The following is a 20,325-nucleotide window of genomic DNA, read 5'->3' as shown; positions in this document are numbered from 1 at the left end:
CCTCCATGCTTGAAGTGCATTGAACGTGAATCTACTAATTCTTCACCTGAATGTTCAAATGCTGCTAATGTTTCAAATTCTTCACAGGCCTCTGCTATCACTAATTCCTCATCTAAGGACATTGCTAGTATCACTGATGATGCAGGGTTGAAGGAATTGTACATGACAGGCATGTACAAAAGCCTCAAAGGGCATCAAACTCTTTGTGATGTGCTTAAAAAGCAGATCCTCAACAGGAACCCTAGGAAAGAGGGTATTGCTTTTGAGAGGAAACTCAATGCTGATGGTACATATTGGAAGCCTGAGCAGTACCCCAAAACTACATGGGTTGCTGCAAAGGGACCTCCAGTTGATCCATCTAACCTATCAGGATATGCATGTGAATCTCCTCATTCTGATGATGAGTCATTTGACTCCAACTACGAACTGTTCAAAAATCAGAATGGTGAAGTATTTGCTAAATATGTTGGCACTAACTGCAGGAACGGTCCCCCAATGAAGAAAATCTGGGTTCCCAAAAGATGCCTTGAAAATCTTCAGGTGAATGTCATCATGACGCCACCTATGAAGAATAGGAACCCCAGATCAAATTCTTCATATGGACCAAATCCTTCATATGGATCCAAGTCCTCATATGGACCAAACTCCTCACATGGATCATATTCCTCAAAAGGATCAAAGTCCTCATATGAACATCATCGTACTAACCCGTCTGTTTCAAAAGGAATATCTAAGGATTATGGATATTTGCATTATTCTTCAAATTATTATGTCCATAAGTCCTCGAAGAATTTCTCTGCTTACTCTTATGCTTATTCTAACCCCTCTTATGTGAAACGAAATGGACTGTCTTATATGCCATCCTTCTCGTATGGAGCTCGCAGAATGATGAACTCTTTGCCACCCCTTCAGATGTGGGTGGTGAAGAAAAAGAACGAATCTCTTCTGCAGGGTCAGGTCTCCAGACGTACGTAATCGTATGAAGAATTTGCTGGAGACCTGAGCATGCCTGATAGGACGCAGGCTAATCATGAAGAAATGAACTTTCATTTCTCACGTCCTCATATTGCTTTATCTGTTCTTTTGCTTGATGAAATTGATTTGATGAATTGATGTCATATTCTTCACTGATAAAGTATATGAGTTCGTAAGCTGCACTAATTCATCTGCAGGATGATCAACCGAAAGCCACTGAGTGGGTCCTTGATAGTGGATGTACAAACCACATGACTGGTGACAAGAATCTATTGATGGATTCTCCATTATCTCCATCGCATCTGAAGCATATCATCTTTGCTGAAAAAGGCAAAAGTCAGGTATTGGGTCTAGGTAAGGTTGCGATCACAAAGGATCGACACCTGGACAAAGTCATGCTTGTTGAGTCCTTAGGATACAACCTTATGTCTGTCTCAATGCTTTGTGATCTTGATATGGTTGTTGTCTTTGGCAAGTATCGTTGTGTTGTGGTTATGGAAGCTGACAATTCCGAAGTCTTCGAAGGCTCTAGGAGAGGAGACCTGTATATTGTTGATTTCTCTATAGGACCACAACCAGACGTGTGCTTACTTGCAAAAGCTTCAGAAGGCTGGCTCTGGCATCGAAGACTTGGTCATGCAGGCATGAGGAATTTGCACACGCTTGCGAAGAAGAAGCATGTCATTGGCATCGAGAATGTCGAATTCCTCAAGGATCACCTATGCGGAGCCTATGAAGCTGGGAAGATGACGAAGGCCAAGCATCCAGTGAAGACTATCATGACCACCACTCGCCCATTTGAATTGCTTCGCATGGATCTCTTTGGTCCTAATCATTATTCTGCTATTTCATATGAAGCATCTCAATATGGATTTGTTATTGTTGATGATTATTCTCGTTACACATGGGTACATCTTGTTACTTACAAGCATGAAGTGCAGGAAGTCTTCAAACGATTTTCCTCGAGGGCTTCAACCAACTTTGGTGTGAAGATCAAGCACATCAGAAGTGACAATGGCACTGAGTTCAAGAATTCTGGTCTCGATGACTATCTTGATGAACTTGGTATTACTCATGAGTTATTTGCTCCTTATACTCCTCAGCAGAACGGCATAGTGGAGCGTAACAACATGCATCTTGCTGAGATGGCTCGCACTATGCTTGATGAATACAAAACGCCTCGTCGATTCTGGACTGAGGCAATTGATACCGTGTGCCACATCATCAACAGAGTATATCTTCACAAATTTTTCAAGAAGACTGCCTATGAACTCCTCACTGACAAGAAACCCAATGTAAGTTATTTCAAAGTCTTCGGTGCTAAATGTTGGATTAGAGATCCTCATCACAACTCAAAATTTGCACCGAAAGCACATGGAGGTTTTATGCTTGGTTACGGAAAGGACTCGCACACCTACAGAGTCTTCAACAACGTTCTTCACAAGGTTGTTGAAACTGTAGATGTGCGGTTCGATGAAACTAATGGCTCGCAAAGAGAGCACCTACCTACTGCGATAGATGAACCAGCACCTGAGGAAGCTATCAAGTTCAAGGCTACTGAGGATGTCATTCCTACTGAAGAATCTGCTGAAGAATTCATTCTAGAACATGAAGAACGTCGAGCTAATGCACCTGAAGAAAATGCTAAAGAAAATGGTGCTGAAGAAAACGCTGATCAAATTCTTCAACGGCAACCAGCTCATCCTCGCATTGCAAAAGAAGTGCAAGTTGAAAAGATCATCAATGACATCAAAGCGCCAGGTCCTCTCACACGCTCAAAAGTTTCACATTTGTCTAACTTTTGTGGGCACTATGCTTTTGTCTCTATTACAGAGCCCACTAAGGTAGATGAAGCATTTTTGGAGCCTGAGTGGATTCAGGCCATGCAAGAAGAATTACATCAGTTCAAGCTCAACAATGTCTGGGGACTGGTCAAACGTCCAGATCCTCGCAAGCACAATATCATCGGCACAAAGTGGATCTACCGCAACAAGCAAGATGAAAATGACCTTGTGGTGAGGAATAAGGCACGGCTTGTAGCTCAAGGCTACACACAGGTTGAACGAATTGATTTCGATGAAACTTTTGCACCTGTTGCTAGGCTTGAGGCTATTCGCATATTACTTGCTTATGCTAACCATCATGATATCACTTTATATCAAATGGATGTGAAAAGTGCATTCCTCAATGGTAAGCTTGAGGAAGAAGTATATGTTGCTCAACCCCCAGGTTTTGAAGATCCAAAGAATCCTGACAAAGTCTTCAGACTCAACAAGGCCCTCTATGGCCTCAAGCAGGCCCCATGGGCGTGGTATGATACTTTGAAAGAATTCCTCATGATGAAAGGCTTCAAACCTGGTTCACTCGACCCTACTCTTTTCAGTCAATCTTATGATGGTGAATTGTTTGTGTGCCAAATATATGTTGATGATATTATCTTTGGCTGTACTGACCAACGTTATAGTGATGAATTTGCCTATATGATGAGTGAAGAATATCAAATGTCTATGATGGGAGAGTTGAAATTCTTCTTAGGTCTTCAAATTCGTCAACAACGCAATGGCATATTCATATCTCAGGAGAAATACCTCAAGGCTGTACTGAGGAAATTCAGCATGCAAGATTGCAAAGGCGTCAAAATTCCTCTGCCCACAAATGGCCATCTGTGCACTGATGAAAATGGTATTGACTTCGATCATAAGGTATACCGCTCCATGATTGGTTCTTTATTGTACCTATGTGCATCTAGGCCAGATATAATGCTTAGTGTTTGCATGTGTGCCCGATTTCAAGCTACACCGAAGGAATCACACCATAAGGTTGTGAAGCATATTCTTCGATATCTAGCTCACACACCAACACTTGGATTGTGGTACCCCAAGGGCTCGGCTTTTGATCTTGTTGGATATTCTGACTCTGACTATGCTGGTGATCGTGTGGACCGCAAGTCAACATCTGGTACATGCCATTTCCTCGGACGATCTTTGGTTTGTTGGTCCTCGAAGAAACAGAACTGCGTATCACTATCTATTGCCGAAGCTGAGTACATTGCCGCTGGTTCTTGCTATGCTCAATTGCTATGGATCAAGCAAACTCTCAAGGACTATGGCATCAACATGAAGAATGTGCCTCTCTTCTGTGACAATGAGAGTGCCATCAAGATTGCTCACAACCCAGTTCAGCACTCGAAGACAAAGCACATTCAGATTCGTCATCATTTTCTTCGTGATCATCTGTTGAAGGGCGATATTTCTATTGAGCATGTGAAGACTGAAGAACAGCTAGCCGATATCTTCACAAAGCCCTTGGATGAGAAGAGATTTAGCAAGTTGCAGTGTGAGCTAAATATCCTAGAATCTTCGAATGTTCTTTGAAAAGGACACTCATCCTAACACTTATGCAAAATTGATAACTTAGATGTGCAACACATGAAGAAACATTTTTCTTCAATTCAATGAAGAACAACACTCTTAGTGTGAAGAAATTAACGAAGAATTTGATTCTCAGAACCCTATGATAATTGTATGCGGTGTCTGAAATCATCATTCTTATACGGTGGGTCACGCCACCACCAAAAGTTGAAATTCCTCAATTATTCATATTCTTCAACTTTGCATTGTCTTCACTGCTTCCGTCGTTTTCTTCATTGGCCATATATATATATATATATATATAAGTTTATGTCCTCTACAACATTCACTTATTGCTAATTCTTCAAGTTGGTTTTTCTGCTAAGTGAATGTGATCGGACCCTTCCCCCTCTATGCTATACTCAACCCAATCTATTCACAAATTCTTCATGTGCGTTCTATTTGAAACTCGTTCAAAATCTTCACTATGTCCTTGTCAGCTGAAGAAATTGCGAACGGAACTTTAAAACCTATCTTATCGAAATTTTCGGCTTTGCTGCTCAAAACGTTCCGCATCCCACGTTATACTTATCCACTCACCCACGATCACACACGATCTCCACCTCTCAGTACGTGGGTGACACATGTCAAGCGAATGAGAAGGGTCAGGGGCACATTCGTCCAATTTCTTCGGGCGAGCAGTTTTTCACCGTGGCTATAAATACCCCTCCGTCCCTTCCTCACTTCTTTTACTCCGCTCGACCTCTCTCTCCAGCTCAAGCTTCTCAAACCCTAGCGCCGCCGCTACTTCATCGCCGCCGATGAGGAAGAGCTTCACTGCCTCGACCTCGTCGCTGATGTACTTGCGCCGACCATGGAAATATTCACTCTGCCGCCGCCGTAGCCGTCTTCCTCTACCAAGTTAGGGCGTGGAAGATCTGCACAGACAAACTTCACATCTCCTCACTCCAGTTCCTCGTGTTCTTCGTCCAGGGTAATTAAAAGTTAATTTTACTTCCCTCGTTGATTCGAATGATTATCTTCAAAATCTTCAAAGGTGTTTTTCTTCATAGCTTCACACACTAAACACCTCACAAGTCATCTGTTCTTGATTCGTTTCTCTAAGCATCATTTTTCTTCAAGATTCCTCAATTGTGTGGATCTTCGATCTATACAACTCTGGAACCTAAGACAAAGAACGCTTAGTGAAATTCTTCAAGACTCATCTGGTCAAATTCCTCAAACTTTTTCTTTTTGAAAAACCCTTTGAGAACGCATATGACCTCTCCAAATTCCTCGCAACTATACTCTGTTCACAGGTACACATGTCAGCTGCTGAATCACTAGGTTCTCATCAACTTAACTCATTTGCAGCGTTCCTCGAAGAAAAGTTGCATACTTCTTCAGAGAATCGAATTGTCCAAATTCCTCAACTGAAGAAAATGGCTGACGGTAAGAAGCCACAGAAGGGAGGAAAGAGGCCTGAGGTCAATACAATGTTTGAGATCCCTGATGAAATATATGCTGGGTACTGCACACCTACTGAGGAAACCAAGAATGAGCGCAAGGTGTGCATTCAAAAAATAGAAAGGAGATGGGCAAGAGAGTGGAGGGAGTACAGGTATGTAACTCCAAAGTACATGAAGAAATTCGCATTCAATCCTCCATGCCCAAGACCTCCATTGGCACCTAGCCAAATCGCTGATCCCACCAAACTCAAGCACGGTGAGGACTATCCTGATGAATGGGCCAAGCGCCAAGCCAAGTTGGCTAAGCAAGCCAAAGAAGCAGTGAGGAAATTCAATGAAGACTCTGCTGCTGCTGCTGCCTCTGCTGAGGCCTTTGCTGTCAAGCCAAAGAAGGCTATGTCAAAGAAGCCTGCGCGCAAGCCAAGTGCTTCACCAACAATGCCCTCAAGGCCAAGTTCCTCAGCAATGCCCTCATGGCCAGAATCCTCAAAGCCCTCACGGCCAATTCCTCATGTTGCTCCTGTTCCTCCAAAGTCCTCAGCTCCTCCGCCAAAGCCCTCAGCTGTTCCGACTAAATCCTCAGCACCTGTGCATCTCGCCTCATGCCAAAGGACTGCAGGCATCTCCATTACCTCAGGTGTCTCGGCTAGTTCCTCAGCTGGCCCCTCACTGCTGAAGACAAAGGCCACTGCTGGACGAGGTCCTCGCCCAAGTCCTCAGAAGAAACAAGTCGCTTTCCAAGTGCCGTCTAAAGAAGACGAAGCTGATGATGATGAATTGCAGAAATCATCAGAGACAGGCAAGTCAGGGCCGCTAGAGCCAAAGGAACAGGGGTGCCACTGCTTTTGGATCCCAAGTTGATCCTCGACTACATTGATGTTTGGCACAAGGACCCCAACACTCCCATGCCTGACTTCAAGCTGACTCCTGGCCAAAGTCACATGCTGACCCACTTCATTCAAGAAGAAAAGTGGAAATTTGAGAAGGCTAGGCAGATCAAGAAAGCGTAGTACAAGAAAGAGCGCTATCTGAAGAAAAATGTTGTCTCTATGACAACTGAAGAACTTGTCACTATTCAGACTGAGATCAAGAAACTCAGTGATGACTTTGACACATATCGCGCTGATTGGCTTGGAGCCAAGGTTCGTTTTTTGAAACTTGCGGATAACTTCACTTCCAATGTTGCAGCCCCAACGCAACAGGAAATTCCTCAGGCTGAAGCATCTGCTCAGCCTACTGAAGAAAATGCCAGCATCGCTGATGACAATCAGGCTGCTGAAGAAAATGTGAGTTCTAGGGCTGATGACTGCATTCCAGCCGCTGAAGAAATTGCCAGGGCACCCACTAGTGGTGCGCCTGAAGAAAATGAAGAACTCAGGGCAACTGCATCAGTTGTGCCTGAAGAAAATCAACCAGATTCCTCAGCTGCTCCTGCACCAACTTCAACTCCAATCCTTCCATCTGCATCAGATGTGAAGAAGACCAAGGCTGCAGAGCGTGCTACGATGAAGAAAAGGAAAGCATCAGCTACTTCAGATTCTTCAGCTTCGAAGAAGATGAAGCCTATGACAAGTTCATTTGCTAATCCGATTGATGTTGTTCCCATCTCAACCAGGCCATCAAAGGACCTTGTTCCTTTTGATGAAGAATATGTGATCCCCAGCGGATCAGATGAAGAAACTCCTTCTGCTGCTTTGTCAGAGCAGATTGATGAAGAAATTATAGTGGATGCGATCCCTTCAACACTTGTCATCTCCTCGCCCATGCCACAGTTCACAGCTGAAGAGGCTGGCATTCAAGCAATGGAAGATGAAGATGTGGATGTTGGATGCTCCACACCCGTAATCAGTGATGAATTCTGGGACAGTCAACATCCAAACTCTCCAATGTTCACATCGCTGCAGCAAATACCTCAGTCGCCTGCACCAACTGTTCCAATGGGCTCTGAAGAAACTCATCCCACTGCAGATTCCTGAGGTCGTGATGCAACTCACTGACACTCCTCTACCGAAGCCAAAGGATCCATATTACAACCCATATAACTTTGCTCGCATTAGGAAGAGGCGTTTCTGGACTGCCAGTCAAGCCAAATTCTATTCCTCAGTGTTGTTCAACAAGGAGAAAATCTTCTACCATGAGCATATTCCTCACGTGGATATGGAATCTCTGCCGTGCTTCGCACCAGTCCTCAGTGTTCTTCACGATGCTGGACTGCTAAACTTTTGCTCTGACATCTGTGATTGGAATGAAGAACTGATTCTTCAATTCTATGCAACGCTGCACATCACCGGAGATGCTGAAGATGTGAATTCATGGGTGCTGGACTGGATGTCTGAAAACACTCACTACACTGCACCAGCCTCTGAATTGCTTCGTGCTCTACCACTCAGTCCTCCCCTTGAAGAAGCTCGCTGCATCTACAGTGAACCTGAGCTCACACATCATTACATGCAGGTGTTGATGAAACCTTTGAAGCCAGGTCAAGCACCAAGAACCAAATTCCTCGTGAAGGAATTGATGTACGTGCCCAGAACTGTCTATCGTATTCTTACGAGGACAATCAGTCCTATCAAAGGCCACGACTCATCTGATGAGGAAATTGTTGGCATCATGAAGAATCTAGTATTCAACATCGTTCATGCCATTCATGTCAATTATCACGATTTCTTCATGAGGACTATGGAAAATGTTGCACTGTCTCCGTTTGAGCTGAAGCCTTATGCACCTTGGATTATGATATTCCTCAGGACAAGGTCTTCACTCAACTACAAAGCTGATTTCCAGAATCACCTCAACTACTTGCCCCCAATTGAAGTCCTCAAGCAGACATATTCCTCAGTCGATGGAAAGGGCAAGGCACCAGCTGTAATAGATGAAGGCATTCGTCCATTGGATGGTCAATTTCGCAAAGTTGTATCTTATTCCACCAATGATGACTCTGCCACACATGACTCTGCCAATGCACCCAAGTCCACTCCTCAAGCCACTGCTCCGCGCATGATGACTGACCGTGAACTTCTTCTTAGTCTTCACCAGAAGGTGGATCAAAATCACAAATGGGTTAAGCATCCGTTTGGTTCACTTCTTCACAACATGACTGCCACACACAATGCAGTGAAGAAAAACCATTACTACCTCCATCAAGTCTTCGGTCGCACCTGGGCAATCCTGTCACATCTGTATGGTGAAGAAGATCTGAAGAAAATGGGTCTCAATGAAGATTTTGACTGGTCTGCACCTCCACCGAAGAAATTCAAGAAGGTCAAGGTTCCTTCTCTGGTGGCCAGCTCATATTCTTCATCGCGCGACACTAATGAAAATGAAGACTTGGACGACACTGCGGCAGGCCCTACTACGACAAACGACCCCAACAACGCTGGCGCTCCTTCATCAACTTGATATTCTTCAGGGGCGTTAGTCCTCATATTCGATCCTTTTGGTCATTCGATGACAAAGGGGGAGAATTTTGAGTTAGTCTTCAAGCGGGTCTTTCTATATGGCCATTTTTTTGTTAAGTTACAACTCTCATTCTTCTGAGACTTTATTGGATCGAGTTGTAAACTTAAACCAGATGGTGCTCTGATACTTTTGATATGTTTTGCTGCATGCTTATTCCTCATATATGCTAATGCACGCATGTTGAATTACATCAGTCACCATATTTCATCATGCATTTCAAATTCTTCTCTGTTATATGTCAAATGCGTGTATGAATTACAAGATATAGGGGGAGATCTCCATGATTCAACTCTTCAAGTGTGCATTGCTTCAAAAGCAAATTCCTCACTATGCACATCTTCAGGGAGAGTTCTTCTATATCTTGCAATCAAATTCCTCAATATCAGTATTTACACTCCATATGTTTATCCCCATTGAAAACTTAACCTATATTGTCATCAATCACCAAAAAGGGGGAGATTGTAAGTGCATCTAGTGCCCCTTAGTGATTTTGGTGTATTGAAGACTTATAGGTTAAGGGACTAATGCGTTTGTGAGTGTACACAGGTTTATAAGTCTATGAGGAGTTTGATACTTACAGAGAAAGTCGACCCCAAAAAATGAAGTTCTTCAACTGAAGACTTTGGATCTCTGAAGACTTTGAAAGTGAAGAAATTGGTGTGACCGTGAAGACTTGGTATTCATTCGAGGAACATGAAGCGTGAAGACTTTTGTTTTCGTAGTTTCATTTTCTCTTTCTTGGGTCATAGGAAACACCGTACTGTTAAAGGGGGTCGAGGAAATACTAAGGAAAAATTTCCATGTGATGCTCAACTCAAAATCCTACACCTACCAATCCCTTCGAGTGAAGCCATTGGAAATCTCATACAGTTCAGTCAATTTCTTCAGTGACAGAGATGAATTTCTTCTGGTCTCTGAGGAATTTGTCCTGACTGAGGAGTTAGGAATTCGCCAGTGCGGATTGCCTACACAGTGAGGAACATGACAGCCCTGAGGATTTTGCTACTCAAAATTCCGATCGTTGTTGTGCTATGCGCCACCTGTCCCAAAATATCTATCCACCTAATGGTCATATCATTGAAGGGCATTTATGTCTTATCACGTCGGGCTGCTCCCTAGGCTATAAATAGCCGCCCCCTACAACCACTAGTTGGTTGGATGCTCCGAGAGAAACTGACACTTGTCATTTGAGAGCAACCCATCCTCCGAGGACTTTGAGCGAAAATCATCAAGTGAGGAAAAACCCAAAACCCAAACACCTACAAACCCCAAGTGATTGAGTATCACTGAAGAGATTGATCCTACGTGGATCCGACACTTGTTACCTTTGAAGACTGTGCTTCTTCCAGACGGTTAGGCGTCATGGTCTAGAGAATCCAAGAGGAATTGTGGATCGCCGAGTGACCAAGTTTGTGAAGGTTTGGAAGTCACCTAAAGACTTACCACGAGTGATTGGACGAGGTCTGTGTGACCTTAGTTCAAGGAGAATACGGTGAGGACTGGGTGTCCTGAGCTGCGTGTTCAGGACTGGGTGTCCGGGACTATGTGTCCTCGAGTTTAAATACTCAGCCGCTCCAACCAGACGTACAACTGAGACAGCAGTTGGAACTGGTCTACCAAATCATTGTCTTCACCAAGCTCACTGGTTCCATTTCCTCAACTCTTTCATTTCCTCATAATTGAGTTGTGTACTTATTCATATCTTTGTTTGAAGACTTTGACTGAAGACTTTCTCAATTTCCTCATTTCAATTTCTTAAGTCTGTTTGTCTTCATCCTGTGTTATCCTGTGCTTATGCTTCCTGTACTCTGTGCCTGTCTTCATTTCATCATGATGACTATGCTTGTATTCTATTATGTTTACTTTTGAGTACTTATTCCACTGCTAGTAGTTCTTCACTAAGGAATTTCCTCACCGGCAAATTCCTCAGTGAAGAATTTCATAAAAATCGCCTATTCACCCCCCCTCTAATCGATATAACGCATTTTCATCTCCTTTGTCGGTGAAGAAGGTGGAGGTGACAGATAATCGCACATCGAGCGTAAGAGGTCCTCCAGCTTGCGAATAATGCCCTTGAGTGCGACAATATGCTCCTTCGACAAAATATTTTGCTGTGTGAGATACTTGTTTTGTATACGAGCTAACTCAATCATCTTGAAATCTTCGATCTCAGTTGGGGTAAGAAGGTAATGATTAAGTTGAAGGATGTCTTTTGCTGCCGGAGCTTGATCCTCCGTGACCTTCTTGATCCTTTCATCCTTGTTGACCCTCGTGGGTTCTTCCCTCTTCAGATCTATCTTCATTAGCCAAGCATCATTGTCACCATTGTTGGAGGAGGGAGACGACATGATGCCTAGCCTGGAAAACCCTGACAGAAAATAGCTCGAAACAAGAACAGAGGATATTTGCGTGATACGGGAGTCAAAACCTTCGGGAGAATATATAGTGAATTTTTCCGACCAAAATACGTAATGAGCAAGAAAACGGAGTCCGGAGGGCACATGAGGTGCTCACGAGGTAGGGGCGCGCCCAGTGGGGTAGGGCGTGCCCACCACCCTCGTGGGACCCTCGTGTCCTTCCCGGACTGCTACTTATTTTTCTATTTTTCTAAATATTCCAAAACGGAGAAATGTTGCCTTAAAAATTGTTTTGGAGTCGGTTTACTTACCGTACCACATACCTATTCCTTTTCGGAGTCTGAAACATTCCGGAAAGTGTCCCTTATGTATTCCTCCGGGGTTACGGTTTCAATAATATTGGTTTCAACATGTATGGGATTACCTGAGATATAATGTTTGATTCTTTGACCGTTTACCACCTTCAGATTTGTGCCTTCAAAGTTGTTGATTTTTATGGCACCAGAAGGATAGATAACTCGATAATGTAGGGGCTTTCCCATTTAGAGAGAAGTTTTCCTGCAAAAAATCTTAAACGAGAGGTGTATAGCAATACATAATCACCTACATTGAACTCACGCTTTTGTATCCTTTTGTCATGCAATCTTTTAACTTTTTCTTTAAACAACTTGGCATTTTCATAAGCTTTGGGTTCTCCATTCATCAAGTGAGCTAATATCAAATAACCTCTTCTCACCGGCAAGTTTAAAATCATAATTGAGCTCTTTAATAGCCCAATACGCCTTATGTTCTAGTTCGAGAGGTAAGTGACATGCTTTTCCATAAACCATTTTATACGAAGACATACCCATAGGATTTTTGTATGCAGTTCTATAAGCCCATAATGCATCATCAAGTTTCTTGGACCAATTCTTTCTAGACCTATTAATAGTCTTTTGCAAAATTAATTTGAGCTCTCTATCGCTCAACTCTACTTGACCACTAGACTAAGAGTGATAAGGAGATGCAATTCTATGATTAACATCATATTTAGCAAGCATTTTACGGAAAGCACCATGAATAAAGTGTGAACCACCATCAGTCATTAAATATCTAGGGACTCCAAACCTCGGAAAAATAACTTCTTTAAGCATTTTAATAGAAGTGTTATGATCAGCACTACTAGTTGGAATAGCTTCTACCCACTTAGTAACGTAATCAACAGCAACTAAAATATGTGTGTATACATTAGAGGCAGGAAAAGGTCCCATATAATCAAAGCCCCAAACATCAAATGGTTCAATAACAAGTGAATAATTCATAGGCATTTCTTGACATCTACTAATATTACCAATTCTTTGAGATTCATCACAAGACAAGACAAACTTACGGGCATCCTTGAAGAGAGTAGGCCAATAAAAACCAGATTGCAATACCTTATGTGCAGTTCTATCTCCAGCATGGTGTCCTCCAAAACCCTCGGAATGACACTAGCGTAGGATCTGTTCCTGTTCATGCTCAGGTACACAACGTCTAATAACACCATCTACTCCTTCTTTATAAAGATGTGGGTCATCCCAAAAGTAATGTCTCAAGTCATAGAAAAACTTTTTCTTTTGCTGGTATGTGAAGCTAGGTGGTATAAACTTAGCAACAATATAATTAGCATAATCAGCATACCATAGAGTACTACGAGAAGTACTTATAACATTTAATTGTTCATCAGGAAAGCTATCATTAATAGGTAGTGGGTCGTTAAGAACATTCTCTAACCTAGACAAGTTGTCTGCAATGGGGTTCTCAGCTCCCTTTCTATCAACAATATGCAAATCAAATTCTTGTAGCAAGAGAACCCATCTAATAAGTCTAGGTTGAGCATCTTTCTTTTCCATAAGGTATTTAATAGCAGCATGATCAGTGTGAATAGTTACTTTAGAATCAAAAATATAAGGTCTGAACTTATCACAAGCAAATACAACTTCTAAAAGCTCTTTTTCAGTAGTAGCATAATTTCTTTGAGCATTGTCTAGAGTCTTACTAGCATAATGAATAACATTTAATTTCTTATCGATTCTTTGCCCTAGAACAGCACCTACAGCATAATTACTAGCATCACACATAATTTCAAAGCGTAAATTCCAATCAGGTGGCTGAACAACAGGTGCAGAGACTAATGCTTTCTTAAGTGTTTCAAATGCTTCTACACAATCATCATCAAAGACAAATGGTATATCTTTTTGCAATAAATTAGTCAGGGGCTGAGAAAGTTTTGAGAAGTCCTTAATGAACCTCCTATAAAATCCAGCGTGACCAAAGAAACTTCTTATACCTTTGATGTCCTTGGGACATGGCATCTTTTCAATAGCATCGACCTTGGCTTTATCAACTTCAATACCTCTTTCAGAAACTTTGTGCCCCAAGACAATACCTTCATTAACCATAAAGTGGCACTTTTCCCAATTCAAGACAAGATTAGTTTCTTCACATCTCTGCAAAACTCGATCAAGATTGCTCAAGAAATCATCAAAAAAGGAACCATAGACGGAAAAATCGTCCATGAAAACCTCACAAATCTTTTCACAAAAGTCAGAGAATATAGCCATCATGCATCTTTGAAAGGTAGCAGGTGCATTACATACACCAAAAGGCATACGTCTATAAGCAAAAGTACCAAAAGGCATGTAAAAGTAGTCTTTGATTGATCCCTAGCCGACACAGGTATTTGAGAGAAACCAGAATAACCATCTAGAAAGCAGTAATGTGTATATTTGCATAATCTTTCTAGCATTTCATCAATAAAAGGTAAGGGTTAATGATCTTTCTTAGTAGCCTTATTTAATTTACGGAAATCAATTACCATCCTATAACATGTGATAATTCTTTGTGGAATCAATTCATCTTTATCATTAGGAACAATAGTAATACCTCCCTTCTTAGGGACACAATGGACAGGACTTACCCACTGACTATCAGCAACGGGATAAATTATACCTGCCTCCAGAAGCTTTAGTATTTCTTTTCTTACCACTTCTTTCATTTTAGGATTCAGACGTCGTTGAGGATCACGAACTGGTTTGGCATCTGCTTCCAAATTTATTTTATGTTGACATAGAGTGGGACTAATGCCCTTAAGATCATCAAGAGTATATCCAATAGCAGCATGATGCTTCTTCAGAGTTTTCAATAATCTTTCTTCTTCATGCTCTGAAAGGTTAGCACTAATAATAACAGGATATATCTTCTTTTCATCAAGATAAGCATATTTAAGATTATCAGGCAACGGTTTAAGCTCAAACATGGGATCACCCTTGGGTGGGAGGATCCCCTAAAATTTCAATAGGCAAATTGTGTTGCAGAATAGGTTCCTGTTTAAAGAATACTTCATCTATTTCCCTTCTTTCATTCATGAACATATCATTTTCATGGTCTAGCAAATAGTGTTCTAAAGGATCACTAGGAGGTACGGCAATAGAAGCAAGACCAATAATTTCATCCTTACTAGGTAACTCTTCCTCACGATGTTGTTTACTAAATTTAGAGAAATTAAACTCATGAACCATATCATCCAAGCCTATAGTAACAACATTATTTTCGCAATCTATCCTAGCATTAACAGTGTTAAAGAAGGGTCTACCAAATATAATGGGACAAAAGCTATCTTGCGGAGAAGTAAGAACAAGAAAATCAGCAGGATATTTAGTTTTCCCACACAAGACTTCAACATCTCTAACAATTCCAATTGGTGAAATAGTATCTCTATTGGCAAGTTTAATTGTGACATCAATACCTTCTAACTCAGTAGGTGCAATTTCATTCTTAATTTCTTCGTATAAAGTATGCGGTATAACACTAGCACTCGCACCCATATCACATAAGCCATGATAACAATGATCTCCTATTTTAACAGAAATAACATGCATGCCTACCACAGATCTATGTTTATCTTTAGCACAAGGTTTAGCAATTCTAGCAGTTTCACCTTCGAACTGAATAACATGCCCATCAATATTATCAGACAAGAGATCTTTAACAATAGCAATATTGGGTTCTACTTTAACTTGCTCAGGGGGTGTATAAGTTCTAATATTGCTTTTACGAACAACAGTTGAAGCTTTAGCATGATCCTTTACTCTAACAGGGAAAGGTGGTTTCTCAACATAAGAAGTAGGAACAATAGGATCATTATAAGTGACAGTCTTTTCTTCAACTTTAATAGGTGAAGCTACTTTTAGTTCTATGGGAGGATGATATTTAAACCACTTCACCTTAGGGAGATCAACAGAAGTAGCAAACGATTCACAGAAAGAAGCTACTATCTCAGAGTCAAGTCCATATTTAGCGCTAATCTTATGGAAAATATCGGTGTCCATAAAAGATTTAACACAATCAAACTTAGGTGTCATACCTAACTCCTTACCTTCGTCGAGGTCCCAATCTTCAGAGTTGCGTTTAATTCTATCCAATAAATTCCATCTTAATTCAATAGTCTTCATCATAAAAGAGCCAGCACAAGAAGTATCGAGCATGGTTTGATTATTATGAGAAAGCCAAGCATAAAAACTTTGCATAATTATTTCTCTCGGGAGCTCATGATTGGGGCATGAATATAACATTGATTTAAGCCTCCCCCAAGCTTGAGCAATACTTTCTCCTTCGCGAGGCCCGAAATTATATATATAATTGTGATCACGATGAACAAGATGCATAGGGTAATACTTTTGATGAAATTCCAATTTCAATCTTTTATAGTTCCATGATCTCATATCATCACATAGCCTATACCATATCAATGCGTCTCCCTTCAAAGATAAAGGGAAGACCTTCTTCTTAGCAACATCATCGGGTATACCTGCAAGCTTAAATAATCCACAAACTTCATCCACATATATTAAGTGCTCATCAGGATGCTTTGTTCCATCTCTTGTAAAAGGATTAGCTAGCAGTTTTTCCATCATACCCGAAGGAAATTCAAAAGGAGTTTCATTTTCAATAGGTTCAGTAGGTTGAGGAGAAACTCTTTTCTCTACTGGACGGGGTGAAGATACCCCGAACAAGCCCCTCAGAGAATTACTTTCCATAGTAACAAGTGACAGTAAATTTCAGCACACTATATAAATATTTCCATACCAAAGGCGCTACACTCCCCGGCAACGGCGCCAGAAAAGAGTCTTGATGACCCACAAGTATAGGGGATCTATCGTAGTCCTTTCGATAAGTAAGAGTGTCGAACCCAATGAGGAGCAGAAGGAAATGATAAGCGGTTTTCAGCAAGGTATTCTCTGCAAGTACTGAAATAAGTGGTAACAGATAGTTTTTTGATAAGATAAATTGTAACGAGCAACAAGTAACAAAAGTAAATAAAGTGCAGCAAGATGGCCCAATCATTTTTATAGCAAAGGACAAGCCGGAACAAACTCTTATAATAGGAAAAGCGCTCCCGAGGACACATGGGAATATCGCCAAGCTAGTTTTCATCACGTTCATATGATTCGCGTTCGATACTTTGATAATTTGATATGTGGGTGGACCGGTGCTTGGGTGCTGTTCTTACTTGAACAAGCATCCCACTTATGATTAACCTATATTGCAAGCATCTGCAACTACAACAAAAGTATTAAGGTAAACCTAACCATAGCATGAAACATGTGGATCCAAATCAGCCCCTTACGAAGCAACGCATAAACTAGGGTTTAAGCTTCTGTCACTCTAGCAACCCATCATCTACTTATTACTTCCCAATGCCTTCCTCTAGGCCCAAATAATGGCGAAGTGTTATGTAGTCGACGTTCACATAACACCACTAGAGGCTAGACAACATACATCTTATCAAAATATCAAACGAATACCAAATTCACATGACTACTAATAGCAAAACTTCTCCCTTGTCCTCAGGAACAAACGTAATTACTCACAAAGCATATCCATGTTCATAATCAGAGGGGTAATAATATGCATATAGGATCTGAACATATGATCTTCCACCAAATAAACCAACTAGCATCAACTACAAGGAGTAATCAACACTACTAGCAACCTACTAGCACCAATCCCGGACTTTGAGACAAGAATTGGATACAAGAGATGAACTAGGGTTTGGAGATGAGATGGTGCTGGTGAAGATGTTGATGGAGATTGCCCTCTCCCGATGATAGGAGCGTTGGTGATGACGATGGTGATGATTTCCCCCTCCCGGAGGGAAGTATCCCCGGCAGAACAGCTCTGCCGGAGCTCTAGATTGGTTCCGCCAAGGTTCCGCCTCGTGGCGGCGGAGTCTCGTCCCGAAAAGTTCCTTCTGATTTTTTCTCATCAAAAGACTTCATATAGGAGAAGATGGATGTCGGAGAGCCACCAGGGGGCCCACGAGGTAGGGGGGCGCCCCCCACCCTCGTGAGCAGGGTGTGGGTCCCCTGGCCTTCATCTTTGGCGAGGATTTTTATTTATTTATTTTAAGATGTTTCGTGGAGTTTCAGGACTTTTGGAGTTGCGCAGAATAGGTCTCTAATATTTGCTCCTTTTCCAGCCCAGAATTCCAGCTACCGGCATTCTCCCTCCTTATGTAAACCTTGTGAAATAAGATAGAATAGCCATAAGTATTGTGACATAAAGTGAAATAACAATCCATAATGCAATAAATATCGATATAAAAGCATGATGCAAAATGGACGTATCAGTTCTCAGCTCCTTTTCTATCAACAATATGCAAATCAAATTCTTGTAGCAAGAGAACTCTAATAAGTCTAGCTTTAGCATCTTTCTTTTCCATAAGATATTTAATAGCAGCATGATCAATGTGGATAGTTACTTTAGAATCAACAATATAAGGTCTAAACTTATCACAAGCAAATACAACTACTAAGAATTCTTTTTCAGTAGTAGCATAGTTTCTTTGAGCATTGTCAAGGGTTTTACTAGCATATTGAATAACATTTAGTTTCTTATCAACTCTTTGTCCTAGAACAGCACCTACAGCATAATCACTAGCATCACACATAATTTCAAAGGGTAAATTCCAATCAGGTGGCTGAACAATAGGTGCAGAGATCAATGCTTTCTTAAGTATTTCAAATGCTTCTACACAATCATCATCAAATACAAATGGTATATCTTTTTGTAATAAATTAGTCAGAGGCCGAGAAATATTTGAGAAGTCCTTAATGAACCTCCTATAAAAACCGGCATGACCAAGGAAACTTCTTATACCTTTGATGTCCTTGGGACATGGCATCTTTTCAATAGCATCAACCTTGGCTTTATCAACTTCAATACCTCTTTCAGAAACTTTATGCCCCAAGAAAATACCTTCATTAACCATAAAGTGGCACTTTTCCCAATTCAAGACAAGATAAGTTTCTTCACATCTCTGCAAAACTCGATCAAGGTTGCTCAAGCAATCATCAAAAGAAGATCCATAGACGGAAAAGTCGTCCATGAAAACCTCACAAATCTTTTCACAAAAGTCAGAGAATATAGCCATCATGCATCTTTGAAAGGTAGTAGGTGCATTACATAAATCAAAAGGCATACATGTATAAGCAAAAGTACCAAAAGGGCAAGTAAAAGTAGTATTTGATTGATCCTTGGCTGACACAGGTATTTGAGAGAGACCAGAATAACCATCTAGAAAGCAAAAATGTGTATGTTTGGATAATCTTTCTAGCATTTGATCGATAAAATGTAAGGGGTAATGATCTTTTTTAGTAGCCTTATTTAATTTGCAGAGATCAATTACCATCCTATAACCTGTAATAATTCTTTGAGGAATCAATTCATCTTTATCATTAGGAACAACAGTAATACCTCCCTTCTTAGGGACACAATGAACAGGGCTTACCCACTGACTATCAGCAACGGGATAAATTATACCTGCCTCAAGGAGCTTTAGTATCTCCTTTCTTACCACTTCTTTCATTTTAGGATTCAACCGGCGTTGATGATCACAAACTGGTTTAGCATCTTCTTCCAAATTAATTTTATGTTGACATAGAGTGGGACTAATGCCCTTAAGATCATCAAGAGTATACCCAATAGCAGCATGGTGCTTCTTCAGAGTTTTCAATAATCTCTCTTCTTCATGTTCTGAAAGGTTAGCACTAATAATAATAGGATATATATTTTTCTCATCAAGATAAGCATATTTAAGAGTATCAGGTAACTGTTTAAGCTCAAACATGGGATCACACTTGGGTGGAGGAGGATCCCCTAGGATTTCAACAAGTAAATTATTTTTCGGGATAGGTTCATGTTTAAAGAATACTTCATCTAATTCCCTTCTTTCATTCATAAACATATCATTTTCATGGTCTAGCAAGTATTGTTCTAAAGGATCACTAGGAGGTACGGCAATAGAAGCAAGACCAATAATTTCATCCTTACTAGGTAATTCTTCTTCACGGTGTTGTCTACTAAATTTAGAAAAAATAAATTCATGAGTCATATCATCTAAACCGATAGTAACAACATCTCTTTTGCAACCTATGGTAGCATTAATAGTATTTAAGAAGGGTCTACCAAATATAATGGGACAAAAGCTATCTTGTGGGGAACCAAGAACAGGAAAATCAGCAGGATATTTAGTTTTCCCACACAAGACTTCAACATCTCTAACAATTCCCATTGGTGAAATAGTATCTCTATTGGCAAGTTTAATTGTGACATCAATATCTTCCATCTCAGCAGGTGCAATATCATGCATAACTTCTTTGTATAAGGAATAAGGTATTGCACTAGCACTAGCAA

The sequence above is a fragment of the Triticum urartu genome, chromosome 3 (genome assembly GCF_003073215.2).
Source record: "Triticum urartu cultivar G1812 chromosome 3, Tu2.1, whole genome shotgun sequence".
In the NCBI taxonomy this organism is placed as follows: Eukaryota; Viridiplantae; Streptophyta; class Magnoliopsida; order Poales; family Poaceae; genus Triticum; species Triticum urartu.
This window is presented reverse-complemented; position numbering follows the sequence as displayed.